This window comes from Mustelus asterias, chromosome 15 (genome assembly GCF_964213995.1).
Source record: "Mustelus asterias chromosome 15, sMusAst1.hap1.1, whole genome shotgun sequence".
Lineage (NCBI taxonomy): Eukaryota > Metazoa > Chordata > Chondrichthyes > Carcharhiniformes > Triakidae > Mustelus > Mustelus asterias.
The window spans coordinates 60,387,461-60,404,709 of record NC_135815.1 but is presented as its reverse complement, the minus strand read 5'-3'; positions in this window follow the sequence as shown (position 1 = coordinate 60,404,709).

Genomic DNA, 17,249 nt, shown 5'->3' with positions numbered 1-17,249 from the left:
ATAGGGACTGCATGCACTGTATAGTAAAACACAAACTCTACTAGACGTTTACACACATTATACAGAGAGGTACCTGTGGTACACACTGGAGTATTCATTTTTATTTTCTTGTGTTTTTTCTGAAGGTTAAATATGGAAAGATGTTTTTAACCTTGTACAGTATTTCTTTTCATAACCACATAATTTTTATGTTAGCTGGCTTGCTGTGCTGCAGTTGATGGTTTACCATCTGACCCGATTCCAGCAATCCAATTGCACCCTGTACTCTTTCTATACTGGTAACGTCTTCTATTCATCATCTAGCCTTATTAATCATCCCAAGATGAATTCAATCTACATTCTTCTGCCTCCCTCAGATCAAAGACCCAAAATTCACACAAGCTGCCTCTTGATTTCTTCCACATTCTGCATAATATTTTATTTCATATCTTTTAATTTTGCAGCTATCAGCCAACATTTAATCTTTGTCTCTGTGTCAACAATTTAAACAATTGATTATGCTCAGTGTTTGAGTACATAGTCAATGCACAAACAGCCTATATACTTACAGAAGGCTCATCAGAAATGAGGCCATGGGCCTTGCTTGTGCTGCCTGAGCAGATTTCCCCTGGTTCCTCAGACTTGCCTCTTATGATGATGGCTGGATCATCCCATCAAAATCCACAGCATTTCTATTTGCCTAATCCATCATCCACTCTTGAGCATATAATCCAGGCTCAAATCCCAGTGCACCATAGGTGCTTCATTGTTCGAGATGCTGTATTTCACAAGAGATATTTAACCTAAGGTACTATTCAAAAGAATATGGGTTCTCCCTGGTGTCCTTGTCAGTGTTTGTTTCTCCTAACCTCAGAGTCATGTAATCTCTTGGAAAATACGAGAGAAGAGGGAAAAACTAGGGCCAAATTGAAATAAAATAACTCGGAAAATTCCTCACCAGCTCAGGTGATCAGAACAATGCCAATCAATCTCATGAATCAAATGTTGGATGTGATTCTCCTGAATAAAAGTCAAGCACCGCTGCCAGCGTTAAAGATGGAACTCATGAAATGTGCAGAAGAAAATGGTGGAAACGTGGCTGCTCACCGTAAATATGGAGTCAGCGAGAAAAACGTTTGAAATTGGTGCAAGGTGAAGGATGTGTTTCATATAACCAAGAAATTGAGAAACGCAAATGGTGGATCTAAAACCAGGTGAACTGACGCCTAACAGAAATTGGAAGAGTATATGTTGAGACAACAAGCTGCATGTCATGAGTTAAATGCAGGTCAGCTCCATCTGAAGGCCAGACAGATTGCTTCACACTTTGGAGTTACAATTGTAATGGCAATCTGTCACAATGTTTCCATTTTATGCAACAAAGAGGATTGGTTTGATTTGATTTGATTTATTATTATCATATGTATTAGCATATAGTGAAAAGTATTGTTTCTTGCATACGTGCACAAACAGAACATGCCATTCGTAGAGAAGGAAATGAGAGAGTGCAGAATGTAGTGTTACAGTCATTGCTAGGATGTAGAGAAAGATCAACTTAATGCAAGGTAGGTCCATTCAGATGTCTGACAGCAGCAGTGAAGATGCTATTCTTGAGTCAGTTGGTACCTGACCTCAGATTTTTGTATCTTTTTCCTGACGGAAGAAGGTGGAAGAGAGAATGTGCGTGGGATCCTTCATTATGCTGGCTGCTTTGACAAGACAGAATTAATGGATGGGAGGCTGGTTTGGGTGATGGATTGGGCTACATTCATGACCTTTTGTCATTTCTTGCTGTCTTGGGCAGAGCAGGAGCCATGCCAAGCTGTGATACAACCAGAGTAATGGAGCTGATACACTAACTATCAGGACTAGAGCTCATGAAAAGTCAAGTTTCACCATAATGCTTTATGCTGCTGATGGAGCAAAGATGGTGATCTTCAAGTGGAAGACCATGCCAAAGGAAAGGTTTCCTAGCAGTGTACTAATGGAAAATAACCCAAGGGGGTGGATGGATAATGAGATGTTGGGTAAATGCCTTTGGAGGTGCTACTCTCAATGGCCAGGAGGAATATTTCAAACCAAGACGGCAATGTTAATCATGGATTCTTTTTGAGTTCGTATAAGTGAGGAAATGAAATGCAGATTAGATGGCACGAACACTGTGTTAAGCATTATTCCTGGTAATATGACAAAGGTTACTACAGCCACTTGACATTTCTATCATCTGCTGCTTCAAGGCTGAACTGAGGAAGATTTTGGAAAGTTGGATGTCTACAGGACAACATAGTGTGTGGCATGTCTGCTATGCTGACGTGACCGGATGGATTAAGGATGCATGGGATAGTGTGCTTAAAGAGATGTTTATGAACAGATTCATCAAAGCTGGAATTATCAGCAGACCAGAGAAACCGGAGACTCAGCCAGAGGAAAACTATGACATGGAAGATGAAGAGAACATCACTCCTGCCCTCAGCTCTGAGCAAGCGGTGAACTCCCACTCAGACACATTAATGTGCTAATATATAGTTCCACAGTTGTCTTGGGAATCACGTCTGCTACAAGTTTATCAATGTTAGTGTTGTATGATTTTTCTTTTTCATTAATACATGTACAAATAAATGAGATTTGACTGGTCTGATCTGGTCTCATTTATACATCACTTTAATTTGGATATGAACGGAGTTTGGAAAAATCGGAAATCTTACCAATTCAACTTACACTCCACATCAACCTATACATCAGAAAATATGGTAATCTTGGCTAAACCCTGAGTGCTGCACCGCCTGAGGTACTCACCCGAGATGTTTAACCAAGGTCCAGTTTGCCTTTTAGGTGGATGTAAAAGATCCCATGGATTCCAAGAAAAATCAAGGAATTCTCCCTGGTGTCTCAAAGCTTAAAGTTTCAAACTTCATGTTGTGATCCATAACATCTGTGTATAGAAAAAATGTATAAACATAAAAAATAGGAGCTGGAGTACTCATGGGTTGTGGGTTTTTCTCACTCGGCCAGCATTTAATGCCCATCCCTAATTTCTCTTGAGAAGGTAGTGGTGAACTGCCTTCTTGAACTGCTGCAGTTCAGGAGGTGTAGGTACACCCTCGGTGCTGTAAGGGAGGGAATTCCATTACTGTGACGCAGTGACAGTGGTGCAACAGCGATATCAAGGTAAATGCAAAGGACTGAATGACCTTCCTCAAAAGAACAAAGAACAAATAACAGGAACAGGCCCTTCGGCCCTCCAAGCCCGTGCCGCTCCCTGGTCCAAACTAGACCATTCTTTTGTATCCCTCCATTCCCACTCCGTTCATATGGCTATCTAGATAAGTCTTAAACGTTCCCAGTGTGTCCGCCTCCACCACCTTGCCTGGCAGCGCATTCCAGGCCCCCACCACCCTCTGTGTAAAATATGTCTTTCTGATATCTGTGTTAAACTTCCCCCCCTTCACCTTGAACCTATGACCCCTCGTGAATGTCACCACCGACCTGGGGAAAAGCTTCCCACCGTTCACCCTATCTATGCCTTTCATAATTTTATACACCTCTATTAAGTCTCCCCTCATCCTCTGTCTTTCCAGGGAGAACAACCCCAGTTTACCCAATCTCTCCTCATAACTAAGCCCCTCCATACCAGGCAACATCCTGATAAACCTCCTCTGTACTCTCTCCAAAGCCTCCACGTCCTTCTGGTAGTGTGGCGACCAGAACTGGACGCAGTATTCCAAATGCGGCCGAACCAAAGTTCTATACAACTGCAACATCAGACCCCAACTTTTATACTCTATGCCCCGTCCTATAAAGGCAAGCATGCCATATGCCTTATTCACCACCTTCTCCACCTGTGACGTCACCTTCAAGGATCTGTGGACTTGCACACCCAGGTCCCTCTGCGTATCTACACCCTTTATGGTTCTGCCATTTATCGTATAGCTCCTCCCTACATTATTTCTACCAAAACGCATCACTTCGCATTCATCAGGATTGAACTCCATCGGCCATTTCTTTGCCCAAATTTCCAGCCTATCTATATCCTTCTGTAGCCTCTGACAATGCCCCTCACAATCTGCAAGTCCTGCCAGTTTTGTGTCGTCCGCAAACTTACTGATCACCCCAGTTACACCTTCTTCCAGATCGTTTATATAAATCACAAACAGCAGAGGTCCCAATACAGAGCCCTGCGGAACACCACTAGTCACAGGCCCCCAGCTGGAAAAAGACCCTTCCACTACCACCCTCTGTCTTCTGTGACCAAGCCAGTTCTCCACCCATCTAGCCACCTCCCACTTTATCCCATGAGATCCAACCTTTTTCACCAGCCTACCATGAGGGACTTTGTCAAACGCTTTACTAAAGTCCATATAGACGACATCCACGTCCCTTCCCTCGTCAACCATTCTGGTCACTTCTTCAAAAAACTCCACCAGGTTAGTGAGGCATGACCTCCCTCTCACAAAACCATGCTGACTATCGTTAATGAGTTTATTCCTTTCTAAATGCGCATACATCCTATCTCTAAGAATCTTCTCCAACAACTTCCCCACCACGGACGTCAAGCTCACCGGCCTATAATTACTCGGGTTATTCTTCCTACCCTTCTTAAATAACGGGACCACATTAGCTATCCTCCAATCCTCTGGGACCTCACCTGCGTCCAGTGACGAGACAAAGATTTGCGTCAGAGGCCCAGCGATTTCACCTCTCGTCTCCCTAAGCAGCCTTGGATAGATTCCATCAGGCCCTGGGGATTTGTCAGTCTTTATATTCTCGAACAAACCTAACACTTCCTCCCTTGTAATGGAGATTTTCTCCAACGGTTCAACACTCCCCTCCGAGACACTCCCAGTCAACACATCCCTCTCCTTTGTGAATACCGACGCAAAGTATTCATTTAGGATCTCCCCTACTTCTTTGGGCTCCAAGCATAATTCCCCACTTTTGTCTCTGAGAGGTCCGATTTTTTCCCTGACATCCTTTTGTTCCTAACGTATGAATAAAATGCCTTGGGATTCTCCTTAATCCTGTCTGCCAAGGACATTTCGTGACCCCTTTTTGCCCTTTTAATTCCCCGTTTGAGTTCTTTCCTGCTTTCTTTGTACTCCTCCAGAGCTCCCTCTGTTTTTAGCTGCCTGGACCTAACATACGCCTCTCTTTTCTTTTTGACCAGTCCCTCAATTTCCCTGGTTATCCACGGTTCTCGAATCCTACCCTTCCTATCCTTTTTTACAGGCACATGCCTGTCCTGCAGCCCTAACAACTGTTCCTTAAAAGACTCCCACATGCCAGATGTGCATTAACCCTCAAACAGCCTCTCCCAATCAAGAGCTGCCAATTTCTGCCTAATCCCACGAAAGTTAGCCTTCCCCCAATCCAACACCTTACCCTTGGGACACCACTCATCCTTTTCCATCACTATCCTAAAGCTAACAGAATTGTGGTCACTATTTGCTACATGTTCCCCAACCGAAACTTTGAAGACCTGACCGGGCTCATTCCCCAGTACTAGGTAAAGTATAGCCCCCTCTCTAGTCGGGCTATCTACATATTGTTCCAAAGAACCCTCCTGTACGTATTTTACAAATTCCTCCCCATTCAGAGTCCCAGCTCTCAGCGATTTCCAGTCTATACCAGGGAAATTGAAGTCTCCCACGACAACAACCCTATTTTTCCTGCACCTATCCAGTATCTCCTGACATATCCGTTCTTCAACTTCCCTTGGGCTGTTGGGGGGCCTGTAGTATACCCCCAACATAGTGACTGCGCCCTTCCTGTTTCTAAGCTCCACCCAGAGTGACTCGTTACATGACCCCTCTGAATTGTCCTCCCTCTGCACCGCTGTAATATGCTCTCCAACTAATACTGCTACTCCCCCACCTCTTTTGGCCCCTCCTCTGTTTCGCCTAAAACACTTGTACCCTGGAATATTCAGCTGCCAGTCCTGTCCCTCTTTCAACCAAGTCTCTGTCACTGCAACCACATCCAAATTCCTCGTGAGCATTAAGGCCCTACGTTCGTCTGTCTTACCTGCTACGCTCCTTGCATTGAAGTATAAGCACTCCAGACCTCCAGGCCCAGTGAGGTCATCCTCCCCCAGAGTGCTCATCTTCTTTGCCAGCCTTGTCCCAGCCCCAAGCTCGTCCCCAGCCTCTACACTTTTAGACCTAATATTTTGATCCCCACCCTCCTGCCATACTAGTTTAAACCCCCCCGAACTGCACTAGCAAAACTCCCAGCCAGGATATTCGTGCCCTTCCAACTTAGTTGTGACCCGTCCTTCTTGTACAGGTGCCATCCTCTCCTGAAAACTTCCCATTGGTCTAGGAAAATGAAGCCCTCCCTCCAGGACCAGTCCTTTAGCCAAGCATTCAATTGTACTAACTCCCTATTCTTAGCCTCACTGGCACGAGGCATTGGGAGCAGCCCAGAGATGGCCACCCTGGAGGCCCTACTTTTTAGTCTATTTCCCAACTCCCTGAATTGCTCTCGTAGGATCCCCCTGCTCTTCCTATCTACGTCATTTGCACCGATGTGTACAATGACATCCGTTTCTTTTATCTTCCCCTTTTAAGATGCCTCCTATCTGCTCGGTGACATCCATTACCCCAGCTCCAGGTAGGCAGACTACCATCCTGGAGTCCCGTTCGCACCCACAGAATCGCCTGTCTGTGCCTCTAACCGACGCATCCCCCACCACTATTGCTCTCCTAACCCCTCTCTTTCCTTTCCGGGCCACAGAGCCTGACTGTGTGCCAGTGACCTGGTCACTGTGGCTTACCCCTGGAGAGTCATCCTCCTCCACACTATCCAAAACAATATACTTGTTTTGGAGGGAGACAACCACAGGTGACCCCTCCACTAATTGCTCACTCCCCTCCCCTCTCACACCTGTCGCCGAGCCCTTCCTATTATGAGAGACAGCCACTGGAGTACTCTCTGGTACATTACCCTTCTGACCTTTACTCCTCCTAACTGTGACCCACGTGTCTTCCTCCCGATGCCCCGGTGTAACTAGTTCCCTATAAATAGTTCCCTCCTGCGATTTTCCAGTCCTGCCAGTCATGGGCCCTATCACTGGCACAACTGAAATATCTCATCCTCCATTTTAGACGCACAGGTGAGGACTTTTCCCACAGACTTCAGGATCCCGACACCTGTGTTAAATAGGGGTCAGAAGCCTGAATTATTGCCAAAGTAGTCTGTGATTTTCCTTGAATTTTTGAAATGCATTTAACCTCTTAACCAAGCTTTTGGTCATATGTCCTAATATTGCCTTATGTCACCTCATGCCACCTGAAAATTCTGACTTTTGAAAGTTTGTAGAGGCAGCAGAGACTTGCTCCGGGGTGGAGTGTTTGTTAAATGTTGCGGTGAGAGGGGCAGAAGTGAATTGCTCTGAGGTGGGGTATTTGTTGGGGTGTGGTGGGAAGGGCAGAGGGAAATTGCTCAATTGGTGTTAGTGGGGGAGAAACATGCTTTGGGATGGGGTTTAAGGGTTGATGGTAATGGAACTTCTATAGTTCAGTGTGAGGTGGGTGGAGGAGTGGGTGGCGAAGTGATGGGTAGGCACAGTTGGGGAGTGGGTGGAGGAGTGGGCGGGTGGGCACAATGGGGGCAGGTAGGGTTGTGCTGCACAAGTTGTAGGCTATAAAGCAAAACATAAAAGTACCTAATCAAAACAGAGTCTGCTTTTTCTAAAATTAGCTCAGTTTGTTTGAAGCTATCAAAATTCAGAAACATGGAAAATAAACTCTGTGATTATCTTTGCTTAAGTGATGTTGCTAATCACAAATATTTGAGCATTGCCGTTTGGGGCAATTGATGACATTGATCTCAGTTACGGTAATTGGAATTTTAAATGATAGCTTTTAGAATCCCTCCAGTACAGAAAAAGGCCATCCGGTCCATCGAGTCTGCACCAACTCTCCAAAAGAGCATCCTACCCAGGCCCGCCTCTGCGCCCTATTTCCACAACCCTGTGCATTTACCACCTAACCTACTCATCTTTGGACTGTGAAAGGAAACCAGAGTACCTGGAGGAAACCCAGTCAAACATGGGGGAATGTACAAACTCCACAGAGACTGTTACTCAAGGCTGGAATCAAACCTGGGTTCTTGGCGCTGTGAGGCAGCAGTGCGAACCACTGTGCCACCGTGCAATTGATGCTAAATGATTGCTTTTGAATGCAATTGACTCTAAATGTAGCTAAATGACTGCTTTTGAGCACAATTGATAGCAAATGATTGTAAATGAATGCAAATTATGTTAAACTTTTCAGGTAGGGAAGACACTACCCGATGGAGTAATAAAGCACAAAGAACAGAAAGTCCCAAATTCATTTCTGTGTTGAAGGAGCTGATCTCTGGCACTAATGATAATAGGCCTCAGTTTTTCTGTTCAAGGGGAGGGTGGGTGGTGATTCTGGCATCCACTGGTAATTCCACTTCTGACTGTATCTCTGTTTGAAACAGTGAGCCTAAAAGGGATCAAGACTGGGCTTAGCTCCAATGTCTTTCATCTTCCACATTTGAACATTTGCCCACACTGAGGGTGGAATTTTCCCTTCTGGAGATTAAATGTGGTGGTGGACAACAAGGTGCCATGGGGGGTGGGGGGAAGCCATGGTGACTGTCGCTGGGATAGAAAGATCCCACCGGTGGGAACGGCTCACCCCATATCTCAGGTGGCAACTACAAATTAGGTTTGTTAATATAATAAACAAGGATAATATTAAAAATGAAGGCAGTTAAATCAATCCGTGGTGCATTAACTCACAGAACAATAAATGTTTCGAAGATCTCAAGAGGCAATATCTTTGTTTTGAATCAAGTCTTGAAATGATGTTTGAACATCAGGCACTGCTACATGTGAAGTAACCATTCTGGATGTAGTGAAATGGTCAACAATGTTTCTGCAAAAATCTCTCAATGTAAATAAGTTCCACATGAGCTGGGTATGTCAGTAACAGGTGACTGAGATTTAGTTAACACTTCTGTTCCAAATGCTGTGAAGTGAAGATTTAAAAAATATATTTTTTCTTTCATTTTCCGTGGCAATGTTTTATTATTTTGTCATATGTTGCTCTCTCTGCAATAGTGACAAAAATAAGCAGGCATTCAAAAACAGAAAAGTTGAAGCCTCCAGACTTGGTGATTTGACAGATAACAGTAATCGAGCAAATTAGGTTTGTTGCTTTTTTTCCCTTGGGTGTCAGGATGACAGAAATAAACCATGTAAGCATTGGGAAGAAAACAACATTGCCTCCCAGTTTCTGATATTACCCCAGCCTCTCATCCCCTGGGCACACACTGATAGGATGTCAAAACTTGTCTTGTTGACTGTCTTGTTGACTATGACTTGTTGACTGTCACTTCACAGCAGTTCATCAAATTCCTCAATATTAGCAGTCGGAGTCACTGATTTACCTACAGTTGGTAATTGTTTTATTTTGCTGGAAGATAGGAGAAGGAGCTAGTTCTTTCTTAGCTCTTCATCCTCTGAGCTTGCACTTGCTTTCAGGTTAAAGATACGGCTGGTCCAAACAGAATTCTGATTGAAGGGTGAAATTGTGGTGTGTCAGACAATTTCCTTCTGGGCCGATGCTGTAGTGTCATCCTGAGGATTGCCTTTCAGGATTTACACAAACTAATCTTTGTCTGCTGGTTCTGGGGAAAGAATGCATGACAAGATTTGAATAAAAATGGGTGTTGTTTGAGTGCCTTGCCCACCCAATATTGTGAGAAGAGATTGGTATTGAAGTGGGGAAAAATATACAGATGAGTACACTTTAAACAATGACTGCCTGGCACATAAAGTCACCTGGGAAAGAGACATTAAACAGGCACTGACTTTTTGTACAGACAGCCACTTGAGATTAAAACATAAAGGACAGACAGCTATTTAAAGTTAAACATGCAGGAATCAGATCCTGCAGGAAGCCAGCCAGGGCTTGAGGCACTCTTTGGGATAAGGACAATAGGGTTGAGTAAAGAGATTAGCTACAGGTGGGATTGGGAATACAAAAATGCAGGAAAACCAATTACTGTAAATTACTGTATGAACAGACCAAAAGTAAAGTCATTGATAGGGAAAATGTACCCATCCTATGAAACAATGCGATGTTAACATGCTTATGTCTGTATCTGTCTGTATTTGTCTATAACGATGTGTTAACGATCGATCACCTACTTAAGTACAATGATGTGATAATGGCTAGATGTCCGGTCCATCTATTGTGTAAAGGGTATAAAGATGGACCACTCCTATTGTCTCATTGAGAGAAGGTTTGCTGCTTGTTAGTGCCTTGTCTCCACGAAGCTTCATTAAAATGAAACTGTATTCTTGAAACCTTCAAGCCTGACTCAGTGCTACATTTCCCACAACAATTGGCGTAGTTGGCAGGATCCTATTAGTGGTGAGATCGATTGGCCATGATCGGAGCCGGGGTAGAGATCACTGAATCTGTGAGAGTCAGACAAGGTCAAGAATACAGTTTGCAAGGGGTTAAACTTAAGGGTTATTTGTAGTAATAGGTATTGTTGTATATGATATAGTGATAAGTACTAACTGCTGATAGTGATAAGTAACTGTTGCTTGTGCTGACCGACAAGAGGACAAGGTAGTGCCTGTCTCAAAAACCCTGCCTTAGACCGGCTGTTCAGAGGAGAAACCTCCCACGCGATGGTCAGGAGATTGAAGTGGGTAAAGAGACACCAAGGGCACTTAGGATTGTGAAGCACAAGTGGCAGAGGTCGGTTAACATCAAACTCTGTAGCGGCGGACAAACGCAGAGTTGCCATCTGATTGCATGAAAGTTTGAAAAGTTGGGAACTGTACTGTCAATGTTGTGAAAAGCGGGGTAGAAAAGGAGCTTGATCAACTCTGACCTAAACCGGACTCCAGTGAAGAAGCACATTGCTGAGGTGGTAATAGTGGAAGCTGTGAGTATAACTTGAAACCCTGTAATGGTAGTGAAACACGGTGCTAGAGTAGTAATCGTGGCTGGGGGGAGTGAAGTCCCTACGGTAGAGAGCACACTTTACTAGGGAGTAATCGTGGCCGGGGTTAGTGAAGTCTGCGAAATGGCAGATAATGAAGTTAAAAGGGGACCTGCAGGATCCCTCATTGAAGTTTACATGACAGACAGGAAAGAGTTAATAAAGAGAATGCAAAAGGATGGCTGGGATACTTCTCAGACCTTAGAGCAGCAGAGAAAGTGGATAGATAAGGAAAAGAGAAACAAGACAAAGAAGATAGGAGTATTGTTAATACATCAGTTAGCTGGTCTAATTGAGCAAGTAGTCGCCTCTACTAAGAAGTGGAGTGAAGGTGAAGAAAGGATTAGAGAATTAGAATCTCGAGTGAGGGAACTGGAGAAGCAAAACCAGGTTTTAGAAGAAAAGCAATGGAGAGGGGAAACTGTCCCTCTACCTCCTTATGAGTCCACACAACAGGGACCAACCGCTCCTTCAGAGGAGTGGGAAGCGCTAGAACACAACTTAGCACCAGTAACCCGAGGGGGAACAGATGCGCAGCCAAAGGCAAATTATAAACCATTCACCCCAGGTGAGAGACAGCAGATAATGGCTTCCCTGGGTAAATTACAACCTAGAAGCGCAAACACTAAATTCTGGGAAGAATTAGACACAATCTGGGTAGGACACCAATTACACCCGAGAGACGTACACCAGCTGGTCAGGGCAGCCTGTCCAGCAGATAAGTGGAGGCAGGTAGCAGGTGGACCCGCCGCTCCTCCAGCACAGGATTATAATGGGGGACGGTGGACACATGCAGTCGCCCTAACATCAGAGATAGATGCCCAACAGACACCTTTCACCCAGTTTAAAGCAGAGATTCAGAGGGTATTAGGGAATGCTCCCACTAACTGGAGCAGAATTACCACAACAAAACAGTTAAACGGGGAAGGAGCTTCTGAATACGGGGAATGGTTGTTCCAGGTATATCAGGAGTGCTCAGGACAAGGAAACCCAGGTTGAGGAGATCGAGCGTTCATCCAGGCTTTTAAGGATGGACTCTCTAGTGTTCACCAGGCCATCCTAAAAATGGGAGTGATTATGTCCCAAGATTACGATGAATTGGTAGAATGGGCTAGTGGCATACCTGTAGGTGGATAGGAGTGATCTTAGTTTTTGTATTTCAGTGTGTTTGTGTGATCTGATAGCTTGTCGAATGTAGGTGGTTGTTGTTGTATTAGATTGAGAGCAGGAGCTGAAGCCTGTTTGTTCCTGTGGAGTGTTTGTTGCAGGCAGTGGGTGCAGTGCATTGCACCTTGGTTTAGCCTCAGGGGAGCTGGGGGAGTGTTAAAACTGTTAAAGATTAAAGTGATAAGATTTCTTGAATTTACTTCTGTTTTGAGTTTAATTAGTTTGGAAGAAAGAAGAATAAAAGCAACTGCCTTAATCAACGTTCTGTATTCTCTTTAAATGTTTTACTTACATCCCAGTTTGAATGAAAAAGGATGTGCTGTGGAATGACTGTTGGAAGCTTCCATGTGTGTCTATGCGTGTTTAAACAAAGTGGTTGCGTGGATGTTTTGTTGTTGTTTGCTTTAATGTTTTAATGTTAAGAAAGGATTTAAACCTTGGAAGGAACCATGTGCTCTTTCCTTTGTCCTGAAGTAGAAATTATAAGAGTTAATTGAGAAGTTAAGAGAAGAAAATAAGTAATTTTGTGAAAAAGTAGAAAAGCAGGAACAAAAGAATGAGGTAAATATACTGTCTATGAGTCAGTTTAAAGTATATCAAGTCAGTGAAATGCAGTATTAAGGTCCGCAGAATATCGCGATTTACAAAAGTCGGATAGTTTAGTATTCAGTAACTGGTTAAAATTATGTACTGCCGTCGGAATTTCATGTGCCATCTATTGTTCAAGGTTTGCCAAATATAAAAACAAAGCAAAGTTAAGAATCAAACCAAAACGTTTCTAATCAAATAACTAGCATGTATTGTACCTACTTTGATTTTGATTCGGCGCCTGTTATTTTCCTAGAGTGTGGGGGTTTTGATCTGGAGCTCAGTTTAAAAATGGAAACGGCTTGAATTAAAAGGGTTTGGATATCACGGTTCTTTCTATGGAAGGGCGATATATAGTTAAATGTATAATGCACTAGCTAAGGCCATACAAACATCGGGAAAAATGTGGACAGAGGTATTGCCCACTATACTAATGAGATTAAGAGCTATCACAAACTGGACAACCGGGTTATCCCCTTATGAGCTAATGCCAGGACGGGCGATGCAATTACCCGAAAGAATCATAACAGGTGGGACCGATAAAAGATAAAATCAGGAGATATGTTTTGCAACTGAGCACCCAACTAAAAGGGATGCGTAAATTGGTAAAGGACAATGAGGAAATAAAAGACACAGCGAGAGAGCTTGAAATGCTCCCTGATGTCCCAACAGCGGGAAGTCGCGTCCTAGTAAAAACATTACCTGACAAACCAGGGTTTGCACCAAAATGGAATGGGCCCTATGAAGTTATAAGTAGTGGAGACATAAGAGGGAAAGGTGTCTGGAAACACTGGGCACAGCTAAAATTACACAAGAGAACAAATAAGTAATTAAATTGATGAACTAACAGAACTGCTTTCCTCAACACAGGCAAAGACTGCAAGCAAGAACGATTGGCGCGCGCGGGTTGATAGATAATATAACTCGTTAAGATTATATGAATTATAGTGTTAGGTTTGATATTTGATCGTTGCGAATATGTATGTAATCGCGTATATAACTGTACTACTTTGCGTTGTCGCGACTGTAAATTTAACTGGATTGGAGGATAACTTGTTTTACAAAGCTCACATACATTTACATGGGAATCGAACTGTTAGCACAATCGGTAGAAGCCCTATTTGTAGCCACCCCTGGGTGGACCCCTCATGACTTTTATACTATAGATACATCAGATACACCCTGTAAGGGACAAATTGGCAAATATAAAAGAGGAATACAGGGGAGATGTGTGGGACTTGTAAACCCCACAGATCTTGTGTGCAGGGGGTTCCAACAGGTGGGAGGAAAAGCTTGTTCAGATACTGCAAGCTATCCGCTTTCTTTTACGGTGCAGGGATGGGGATGTGCCTATGCCTTGGTCCCTAAGAATGATTCCTGCGTACAGACGCAGTGTGTCCGTCAACATTGTTGGGTTAATAAGGGACAGTTTACTTGCACTTGTGATGAACAGAAATGCCTGAATATAACCGCGGGAAGACAGCTTATTTGTGGACAATGCAATGGAACTCACATAAGCTCAGCCAAATGGACATACCCATTTGATACTTACCAGGTGGTGGGATCAAACGGGGAGTCAAGTAAACCGAACAATTGGCAATATGAACAAACTCATAATCAAGACACTAAATGTTACTGGGCTAAGAAGGGATATGTGTTCCTCTTCAATGGTACCTACATGACAGAAACACCAAACCTCCCAAACCGTTTTGCAGTAGGAACAATAGGACCACTGACTGTCCCATGCCCTCAGAAGGGGCATATTCGGAGGAGAATAGTAACTCGGGCTATCAGCAAAGAATTCTGCGCTGATTGGGAAGCCCCGGGCACAACGGGATCCTCACTGGGATATGGATTCCTTGGAGCCATATTTCTGGGGGGGGTGGGGGGGGGGAGGGGGGGGGGGCAGCAGGAGTGATTAGTGCAAAGAATAGGAATCATATTGTTTCTGGACTAACAGTCCTGGGAAACAGCACTTCAACAGCACTGGAGGCTGTTAACCAAGAAATGGCTGAACTGAGATTATATGCACAACAGACACGATATGCAGTGGACTATCAGTTAGCACAACACGGGGGAGTGTGTACAATTATAGGCAATAAATGCATAACCCATGTCACAGACGAGTCTCCTACAACATTACACAGGTCATCAATAGCATCAGAGAACAACTCGATAGCTTCAGACAGGGACCCAAGAAAGGACGTAACTGGCTGGAATGGCTAGTGGCGGGGGGGGGGGGGGGGGGGGGGGGGGGTGGTCCTGGGAATCTTACTTATTACATGGATTGGTCATACTCATTTCCATTGTAATTGTCTGTTGTCTCATTGTTGGATGCCTAAAAGTCTGTTGCAAGGTGATGGTGACTAGAATTGTGCCAGGAGCCAGTGTATCTATTGAAGAAGAACCCCTGATGAAGATCCCCAAAGACATCAGAAGAAACGAAAAAGGAAAGAAGAAGAACAAAGAATTATACATATAAAATGTTGGTCTAGGGATTATTAAAGTCATAATCCGACCAGAAGTGGGGACTGAAGTGAGGAAAAATATACAGATGAGTACACTTTTTAAAAAATGACTGCCTGGCGCATAAACAGTCACCTGGGAAAGAGACATTAAACAGGCACTGACTTTTAGTACAGACAACCACTTGAGATTAAAACATAAAGGACAGACAGCTATTTAAAGTTAAACATGCAGGAATCAGATCCTGCAGGAAGCCAGCCAGGGCTTGAGACACTCTTTAGGATAAGGACAATAGGGTTGGGTAAAGAGATTAGCTACAGGTGGGATCGGGAATACATAAATGCAGGAAAACCAATTACTGTAAATTACTATATGAATAGACCGAAAGTAACCCCGGAGCACCCGGAGGAAACCCATGCAGACACGAGGAGAATGTGCAAACTCCACACAGACAGTGACCCAAGCTGGGAATTGAACCCAGGTCCCTGGAGCTGTGAAGCAGCAGTGCTAACCACTGTGCTACCGTGCTGCCCTTGTAGTATGAATATAAATGTTGATGTTGTTAAATAGTTAGATTTTCTTGACAGGTTTTGTCCTATCAATTTTCTCTCCTGCTTTCTTAATGATCCTGACTCATGCTGGAGTACAGTTATACATAGCAAGTAGCTTTCTAATAAGTCTGCTCTGACTCAATGGCTGGAATTTTCCGACTGTTCATGGCGGCAGTATCTTCCGGTTCTGCTGACAGCGTACCCCTGGTTCAGGATTCCCGGCAGTGAGGGGCACATTCCCCCTTTGACAATTTGGGACCTGAAGATCCTGTCGCTGGCCAATGGCGGGCCACCTCCACTGCTGAAAACATGCAGTGCGTTGCATAGAAAATCCTGTCCAATGTCTGTCCTTCTAACAGTAAACAACCAAGGCCCAGCTGGAGAGATCTGCTGATCTCAGATCCTTAGGGTTTGTAAGGTTCACTGGGTATTGTGGTGAACCATAGTTGGTTACCACTATGAGTACTGAACCATAGATGGTCAGCACTATGGGTACTTGTAGATATGTTACTGTTGTCACTGTTGGGGTTAGGGTTGGGGTGTTCTACCTGTTGATATTGTTCTGTGGTACACTCCAGTTGGCTCCGCCTACCTGGAGGAGTATAAAGGTCACTGCACTGCCTGGTGACCCTTTAGTCTGGGATTGTATTGTATATAGTATGCTCCATTCTTGTTAGTAATAAAAGCCTTTATTTCCCGGGTACGATCTAGCCTCCCGAGTGATTTAATCGCGCATCAATTTTATTACTAACAAAATTTTGGTTAAAAAAAAACCATGGAGCAAATATTGAAACCCGATCGGCTTACCTTAGATCCACATGCAGCGGGAGCGTCGAACACTTTCGACCATTGGTTAAAGTGTTTTCAAGACTACATCGATGCATCAACAGCCATTCAAAACGACGCCGATAGACTGCGGGTCCTCCACGCAAGGGTAAGCGACACTGTATACTCATCAATCCGCGATGCCCAAGACTACAAAGGGGCCATCGAACTACTTAAGAAACTGTACAACAAACCGCCAAACGAGATCCATGCTCGACACCTTCTAGCCACTCGACGGCAGCAGCCCGGCGAAACGATAGGACAGTACCTGCGCGAACTTCAGCAGCTAGCCAGAGCCTGCAACTGCAAGCCAGTGTCGGCGGCCCAGTATACTAACGACTTGATCCGAGATGCGTTCATGGCGGGAATCAGCTCATCGTATATTCGCCTGCGGCTGCTAGAGCAAGGTAACCTAGACCTAGCTAAGACGGTGGAATTGACTGACACGATGGAAACGGCCTCCAGAGGTCTAGAAACTTACCCCACCGACCACGTGGGAACATCGTGGCAAGTACAGTCTCCGACTCAACTCTACCCAGCGGCTCCGAAAAACTGCACGATTGTGCTTTCAACCTCAGACCTGACGATGGCGGCAGCTCCAGGAGGCCCGCGGTGCTATTTCTGTGGATTGGCGAAACACCCTCGGCAGCGATGTCCAGCCAGAACGGTATTTTGCTCCGC